The sequence below is a fragment of the Hypanus sabinus genome, chromosome 2 (assembly GCF_030144855.1).
Source record: "Hypanus sabinus isolate sHypSab1 chromosome 2, sHypSab1.hap1, whole genome shotgun sequence".
Taxonomy (NCBI): Eukaryota; Metazoa; Chordata; class Chondrichthyes; order Myliobatiformes; family Dasyatidae; genus Hypanus; species Hypanus sabinus.
This window is the reverse complement of record NC_082707.1, coordinates 102,317,349-102,326,170: the sequence shown is the minus strand read 5'-3', so window position 1 is coordinate 102,326,170 and position 8,822 is coordinate 102,317,349.

Below are 8,822 nucleotides of genomic sequence, written 5' to 3'. Positions count from 1 at the left end.
CAGAAGTTCTCGGGACTCGGGACAGATCGCTCCCTAGTGTGCTCTCCACCATGCTGGGTCGATGTGGAAGATCAAAAACTCAAAACCCCAAAACCTAATAATTAAACCGCTGCGTTACTTAGTAATAATTGTAGCTTTCATCGGGGCAGAGCCTTTCTCACTTTATCCTTTAAAATTGTTCCGATCATTGACTGACCTAGCCTAATGCTTTTCCAATGACCAATGGCGTTTCATCTCTTTCTGATCTCTTTATTATTTCCACTTTATTTTCAATCGTGATCGTGATTATTTTCATGAACAGAAACATTGCGCATTCAGAGCTCTGGCACCGGGTCCTAATGTCCATCATTTTGAGACAGGTTAAATAACGTCTGGGGTTCTGCTGGGTCCTAAGATCCACCTGATTGAGACAGGTTGAATAAGGGTCTTGAGCATCCGCAAATTTTGGTATCCACGAGGGGCCCCGGGACCAATCCCTCGCGGAAAAGGAGGGCTGACTGTATAGCACCTTCAGTCCTATATTCAGCACCTTTTTCGTTTTTGTCCGTTACCACTTCAACTCATTCCACTGACTTCAATTTTGCCCTATCATCTTCCTGTCCTTCCTAACAATCTCGCTAAACACTGCCCCTGTTTGTATGCAAACTATCCCAACACTCAGTGTGCCATCACTCTGCCAAATTAGTTTAAACCTCCCCAACAGTTCTAGCAAAGTGTGGCGCGTGGTCAAGTGGTTAAGGCATTGGACTATGATCTGAAGGTCGTGAGTTCGAGACATAGCCAAGTGTGTTGTCCTTGAGCACACATTACCCACACATTGCTCCAGTCCACCCAACTGAAAAAATGGGTACTGGCAAAATGTTGGGGGTTAACCTTGTGATAGACTGATGCCCTAGATGGTTGGGGGGGGGGGGGAGGGTGAGAGTGGACAGCCTCATACTCTGTCACTTCACGCCATGAAAACCTGCATGATGAGCCTATAAGGCTCAGGACAGACTTTTAACTAACAGTCCTAGCAAACCTGTTTGGAGAGAAGGCAGGAGAATAACATTGAGAGGGATAATATATCAGCCAAGATGGAATGGCAGAGGGGACTGAATGGACCGACTAGCCTAATTCTGCTCCTAGGTCTTACGGTCTATTTGAGTCAAGTTGAGAAATAATTTCTCTGTAGCTGAGATAGCAGCCTGAAACAACTGGGTGTTCTACTTAACTTCAAGTGAGCTCTATAATGGACATGTAACCTCATCAGCCCTTCTCAGCAATAACATTGGCAATAAGTTCCCGGCAAATTACCACATTAATTTATGATAATGTGTATATGGAATTGAATGGTCATAAGGCCATTCCTTCAAAGTGTGCAGTGGTATTGTAAGGGTCCTTACTGATTTTGGATGGATTACAAGACATTTGGTAAAAGTGCTATGATTGAGTATTTAACTTGAAAATTGACTTCCAGGCCATAACCTTATAACGCACTGGTCAGTTGGAAAGTAGGTCAGGAAACCAGGGATGTGAACTCACAAGCTCAAAGTAATCAAATCCTCATTTCTGGCATTCAGTGGCTGTAGTGAGAAGGAGGGAAGATGAGGGTAAGACTCATTCTTGGTACCATTGGACTGGTGAAGTTGAACAGGCAGTGGAATTTGATTTAATTAATCTCAGCTTTCATAGGATTATACAATTACACATTTTCCAGGCTACAGTGACACACCTAAGCATATCTCTGACACCTAACCAGAATCAGAATCAAGTTTATCATCATTGACTTAGATTATGTGTTTATTGTTTTGCAGCAACAGTACAGTATGACTATAAATTTCAATAAATTACAAAGATAACTAAGTCATACAAAAAAGGAACAATGATTCAGAAACAGCTTCTTCAGAAATGTGATGGTGAAAGGAAAGAAGCTGTTTCTGAATTGTGCCCCACATTCCTGATATCAAGGTCCAAAAACATTTCAGCCAGTTTCCCAGACCCTGACCACGACCACACACAGACTAGTTCCCAGATTTGGCTGCATGTTTAGCCATGTTCCAGCAGTTGTTCTGGCAGGCTTTCACCCAGACTTCAACTTTCAACCACATGTTCCAATCCCTGCTTGTGGATGCACATCTTGAAGAGGAAGTGAAAATGGATTCCTGCACGGTGGGAAGGGAGAAAGTTGCATGTGAAGCAAAAATAGTCCCCAAACTAATAGACATGATGGGATTGATGGAGTAAAATTATGATATTGTGTCCACTTCAGAGACTTGACTGCTTAATGTTCCAGAGTTTTGATCTTCAAATACAGATTGAGAGGAAGGTAAAAGGTTGGGGGGAGCAGGGAGTTGCATTATTAATCAGGTATAATATTGCAACTGCACTCAGATGGGACATAACTGAGGGCTCATCCACTGAGACTAGATAAGAACTCAAAAATAACAAAGGTGCAATTACTTCAATTTTACCACAGACCAACCCCCACCATCCTCCAACATGTACTGGGACATTGAGGAATAGATATGCAGACAGATTGGGAACAGTTATTCTTGGGCAAATCTACAAGTAACATGTGGAAAGTGTTTAATGACCTACTGCGTAGAGTATAGCATGGGTTTGTTTCACTATGAAAGATAAGGATGGCAAGATAAGGGAAACTTGGATGCAGAAAGAGATGGTGAATTTAGTCAAAAGGGAAAAGAAAACATATGTAAGATTTAGGAAGCTAAAATCAAATGGAACCCTAGATAATTATAAAGAAATTAGAACTCAAGAAGGAAATTAGGAAAATCGGGGTGGTCCATGAAATTTTATATCAAGATCAAGAGGATAAATAAGAAGAGGGAAGGGCTGCTCAAGGACAAAGAAATGAACATGTGCATGGAGGTAGAGGATGTAGGCAACAGTAAGATGTCTGCCTCTATTCTGTCCTTCCTCACAGTCTCACTACACACTGCCTCTATTTGTATACCAACTGCTCCATCCTCAGCCCTATCACTCTGGCTCCTGTCCCCTGCCATTCAAATATTAATACTGAAAGCCTGCAATCATGGTTAAAACTTGAGTATTAATATCTAGCATCAATCATAGCCTCAATACCAACCTATTCAATTAATTGCAGACAGTATTAACTACTTAACTGATTTCTAGCTCAATATTAACTAGTTATATTGGTCACAATCTCGATACTAATCTCTTCTATTACTCGCAATCTGCAACACTGGTAACTATGTTTAATACCCTAGCAGCAAGCGCATTTTAATACTCTGCCACCAACTGGAATTCAGTGCTCTGGCACTTACTGCAATTTACTAGTCTGGCACCAAGTGCAAATGATATAAATTCATTTCTCACTTCCGAGCATTATCTTTTATTGTAAAATTGGCTGTCCCTTCACCTTTCTTTACAAGAACCTTTTTCAAAAGAATCAATCAATTTGCTGAGGTGTGACCTCCCCTATACATCTCACAGTACTATTCTTTGGTATATTTCCAGCTTCCAGTTATTTTCATCCTGCACTTTGAATACGGATTATCTTATCTTTCCTTGACTGATGTAGGGGTTAGGCTGACTTCACCCACATTAATCTGCTTGTTTGATAATTCTCAGAACTTCACACAATCTCAGCTTATTTTTAGCAAGGAAGGACTGATCCATCCATTGAGTCTATACTAGCTGATGTGTGAGAGCAATGAAACTAATTGCATTCCCCTGACCTCTCTCCAAAGCCCTCAAAAGTCTCTCCTTTCTGATTATTAATCCAGTTCCTGTTTGAATGCTACAGGTTGCATTTGACTCTACTATAGTCAAGGTATTCTAGAGCCTAACTACAAGGGCATTGAGTTAAATGGCATGGTGCAGGCCCTTCTGTCCACTGTCCATGTTGACTCTTCTACATTGATCCTTTTTTAATCTCTCTGCATTGCATTCTTTGCATTCATTCACTGCATTCCATATTCTGCCACTTTCCTTCCAATGCCCCTCCTTTTCTGCCACTGGAATGTCGAAGAGCAAAGCTCATATTAGCCACAGTACATGGGAACCGTGAAATAGGAAGCTTATTCACCTTTGATTCTAGTTCTATGATGAATGTATTCTGTGTTAGCTTTTCAGTTATTAACATCCTCCTCACTCCCTGCTTTTCTCTGCTTTGACTATTAACATCCCCTTTGCAGCCTTGTAAATTCGCTTGCCCAAAGCCCTGTCCCATTCCACAGTATGAACTTTCACTCATCACCTTGTTTCTAGCAAAATCTTGACTTCAAGATTCATGTTTAGGTTTTCTGATCTACTTTTTCATCTCTATCATTTCTTCCTGCTTTGCAACCCTCTAGATCTCTTTACTCAAGGTGATAATCAACAACACTGCAGAAGATGAAAATCTGATATCAAAAAGGAAAAATGCTATAAACCATCAACATGACAGGCAGCACCGGTGACAAAGACATGGTAATATAGTACTCAGCCCATCATGTTAGTGCTAACCTATTTTCAGTAATCCTACCCTAACCCTTTTTATTTTTCTCACATTTCTTTCAATTTCCCCCAGATTCTACTACACACCTACACATAGGAAGCACGCTATAGTGACCAATTAACCTGCATTTCTTTGGGATTTGGGCAGAAAATGGAGGAAACCCACACAGTAATGGGGCAAATAGGGAAACACCACCAGTGGTTAGGACTAAACGCAGGTTCGTAGAGTGTGAGCAGAAGCTCTGCCAGTGTCCTTTTAGAGACCTGTTTCACTTTCCACTGATACTGCCTAAACCACGGAGTGTTTCCAGGATGTTCTGTTTATATTTCTGGCCTCCTAAACATCTTTAGTATTTTTGTTCTCATTCAGTGACCATGACCCCTTCTATCTCAACAGTTTGCTCTTCAAAACCTACCCCTGACATCTACATTTCTTTCATTCTTTATCTTGAGCATCTTTTCTCTGATGAACTATGTAATGCTTATGATGGGAAATGGGCTTTGTGCCTTTTTGAGGCATTGGTCAAGTAGTAAGTACAGTGAAATTCCAATTATCTACTATCCGGCTGTACAGGTATCCTATTATTTTGACACTGGCTCACCAGACGATTCAAGATTCAAATACATTTATTATGAAAGAATGTATAAATTATACAACCTGGAGATTTGTTTACTCACAGGTAGCCACAAAGCAAGAAACCCGAAAGAACTCAATTAAAGGAAAAAAGAATAAAAATAAAAAGACTCGATGTGCAAGAGAAAGAAAAAATTACAAGCCATGTAGATTATTCAAGCAAACAACAGCATTCCAAACTAAAACTGAATCCTCAGTTCCAAACCCGGGAGCAGCCTGGAGTAGGCCCAAAGCCTTGCTCATCAGTTTATCATATTAGTGGGCACGAAGCACAGCAGCTGGGACAGTCTTCATAGCCTCAGCGCCATGGAGGTGACCATTATGAAGAACGAGTGATCGGCTCTCGTCCCGATTGACACCGTCTTTTCAGTCTATCTGGGCTAGCGTTTAAATTGACCAAACAATAGAGCAGCGAACGGCTCTGGCATCCCAGAGAGAGGCGTGAGGATCTTGAAGAGCGAGTGAAATCAGCTCTCACCTCCATTCTAGGCTGACATTTAAACTGTCCAAATAATGAATCGTACCCTGCACTAGGATCCGGCTGAGCCGAGAGGCTCTGGGCCTAGACCATGCCACCCGGTGACTTGCTCCAGACACAGATTTTGTCGCCCACTCAAAGCTACTCTCAAACTTTTCAAATCACCTTGCACCTGCGCTAGTTATACAGGCCTCAAATTCTTCTTTTGGTGCCCAGAGCAATCCATCCTCACTCCTGAGCCAGCTACATGGGCATTGAGTCTCCTCTGTAACGATTTTGCAACACATGTTGGCTACACTGACTTAACACGCACTCCATTAGCCCATTCTCTTTAAACTCACTCGGGTCCCTTTTTCATGATACATTTAAACTCACCTGGGCCTCTTTTCCCACATTCCTTTTCAACAGATGCTCCTTTTCCACAATCCCCTGAAACTTACTAGTAACCAATTCCATTTACACTCAATGGGCTTGTCTGAAAGTGTACTATAATACTGAGTAATATCCAGTAAGTGTGAATTAATAGTGTGTTGAGTTGTGATGGAATAATAATTAATACTGTAGTCTGGAAAGTCTGTTATTCTAGTCCTGAGAGTGCCTGATTACCAGTGTCCCACTTGGTAGGAAAATGCAGCAGCCATTTGTTCACAGTAAGATCCCCCAAAATGTAGTGTTTACTGAGGTATTGATTGAGGGCTTTACTTTGTTCTCTGCTCTTGTTTTGAATAGTACCATGGGATTGTTTACATAAACACTTAAGAATTGACATTGGGAACAAGACCGTGCATCCTTTTAGCAGCCTGCATCATTCATCAAAAGACAGTGGCTCATCTTCATCCGTCTATACCTTTTTACAAAGACCAGACTGCTGGAGGAACTCTACAGGCTAGGCAGCATTTATGGAGGGAAATTGACTGTTGACATTGCTGGTTGAAATGTTTCATCTCGTGGCCTCGTTTCACTTTGTTCCCTTAATATCCATACATTTACTGATCTCTGAACAAACTCAGTTACCTGACCTCCACAGCCATCTGAGAGGAGGCATTCCAGAGATCCACCATCCTCTGCATGAAGAAATTGCTCCAAATCACAATCCTAAATGGTCTACCCCCTATTCTGAGACCTAGTTCTAGTTGCCAAGCTTTGTCCGAATGTTTCCTGTTTCACTGAGATCACCTCTTAGATTAGATTTGATTCAACTTTATTGTCATTGTGCTGAGTAGATATAAAGCCAACTGAAATGCAGTTAGCATCTAATGAGAAATGCAAAGAATGGTGTTATTTGCAAAATAAATTTAAAAAATTAAGTGCTACAGCACACAAATATACAGAGACAGTACAATATGGGTGCAATACTGCTTAGTGCTGTGATGTGAGGTTCAGCAGGGTCACAGTCTCAGGGAAGAAGCTCTTCCTGTGCCTGCTGGTGCGGGAGCGGAGGCTCCTGTAGTGCCTACCAGATGGGAGGAGAGTAAAAAGTCCATGGTGAGATGCATCCTTGATAAATGCTTTTCACCCTGCCCAGGCAGCATTTATGGTAGATGTTCTCAATGGTGGGCAATTGGGTGCCGATAATCCGCTGGGCAGTTTGCACCACACACTGGAGTGCTTTGCGGTCCGATACAGGACAATTGCCATACCACGCTGAGATGCAGTTGGTAAGTATGCTCTGAATGGTACAGTGATAAAAGTCTATCAATATCCTGGGACAGAGCAGAGGTTTCTTGATGCTCCGCAAGAAATAAAGGCGCTGTTACGCCTTTTTGATCAGGATGGAGGAGTTCAGGGACCAGGTGAGATCCTCGGAAATGTGGACACCAAGGAATTTGAAGCTTGATACATGCTCCACTACAGCTCCATTGATGTAGATGGGGACGTGAGTGTTGCTCCTAGTATACCTGAAGTCCACAATGATCTCCTTGGTCTTCTGGGTGTTAAGGGCCAGGTTGTTGTCGGCACACCAGGTGGCCAGGTGCTGGACCTTCTCCCTGTAGGCTGACTCATCATCCCCTCTGATCAGGCCAACCACCATGGTGTCATCTGCGAACTTGATTATGGAGTTAGAACCATGTACCGGAATGCACTCATAGGTGAAAAGGGAGTACAGAAGAGGGCTCAGCACACAGCCTTGAGGCACGCCTGTGTTCAGGGTGAGAATGGAGGAGAAGAGGTTGTCTAACTTAACAGATTGGGGTCTGTTAGTCAGAAAGTCCAAGGTCCAATTGCAGAGGGATGAGCTGATACCAAGCTGGCGAAGATTGGCGATCAGCTTGGAGGGGGTCACAGTATTGAATGCCGAACTAAAGTCAATGAACAGTATTCTGACGTACAGAATGTCCAGGTGGGTCAGGGCAGAGTGAAGTGCTGTGGAGATGGCATCCTCTGTTAACCTGTTGACTAGGCAAATTGATGGGGGTCCCGGGTAGTGGGCAGACAGGATTTCAGATATGATAGAACTCTCTGGAGCTTATTCATATAAGCTCTAAAGAATGCAGTCTCAAACAGCAAAACTATGTCATTTCACTGAGGCCCCATATAATTAAAGTCCGATGACTTTATTCCTGTACTCAAACGCACTTTAAGTAATGGGAAATATATTGCTTGTTGTACCTGCATGTTCTCAGCTTGCATCCATGGCTCAGAGAGCCTTGTTTTGACAAGGAGATGCACTTCATGGCTTCTACCACCTTACCTTGAACACCGCATTACACAGGCCAAAAAGCTTCAAATGTACTAGTAAAAGCTGTCATTAAAACATTTTGATGTATCCAATGACAGACATTCCCTTTGTTCTACACATACCTCTGTACCCCAACTTCTCTCCTCCTGACAGCGAACTGGTATCTTTCTGTTTTCCAGTTCTGACAGGGTTATAGACCCAAACCTGGGTCTGGAAAGGATTGGGTAGACTGGGCTCATTTTCCCTGGGTTAAGGAGCTAAAAGGTGACCTGGTAAACTCACAGATATGGTAAATAGTCAGAATATTTTCCCCATGGTATCAAAAAGAGATCATAGGTTTAAAATGAGAATTTTAAGGGAGACAACACGAATGAATCTGCAGATGCTGGAAATAAATAAAAACACAAAATCTATGACACAGCATCTATGCTGTCTGGCCTGTTGAGTTCTGCCAGCATTTTGTGTTTTTATTTTTTTTTTAAATTTTAAGGGAGAAGTTGTTTTTGATCATAAGACCATAAACATATGAGCAGAATTAGGCCATTAGGCCAATTAGGTCTGCTCAGACA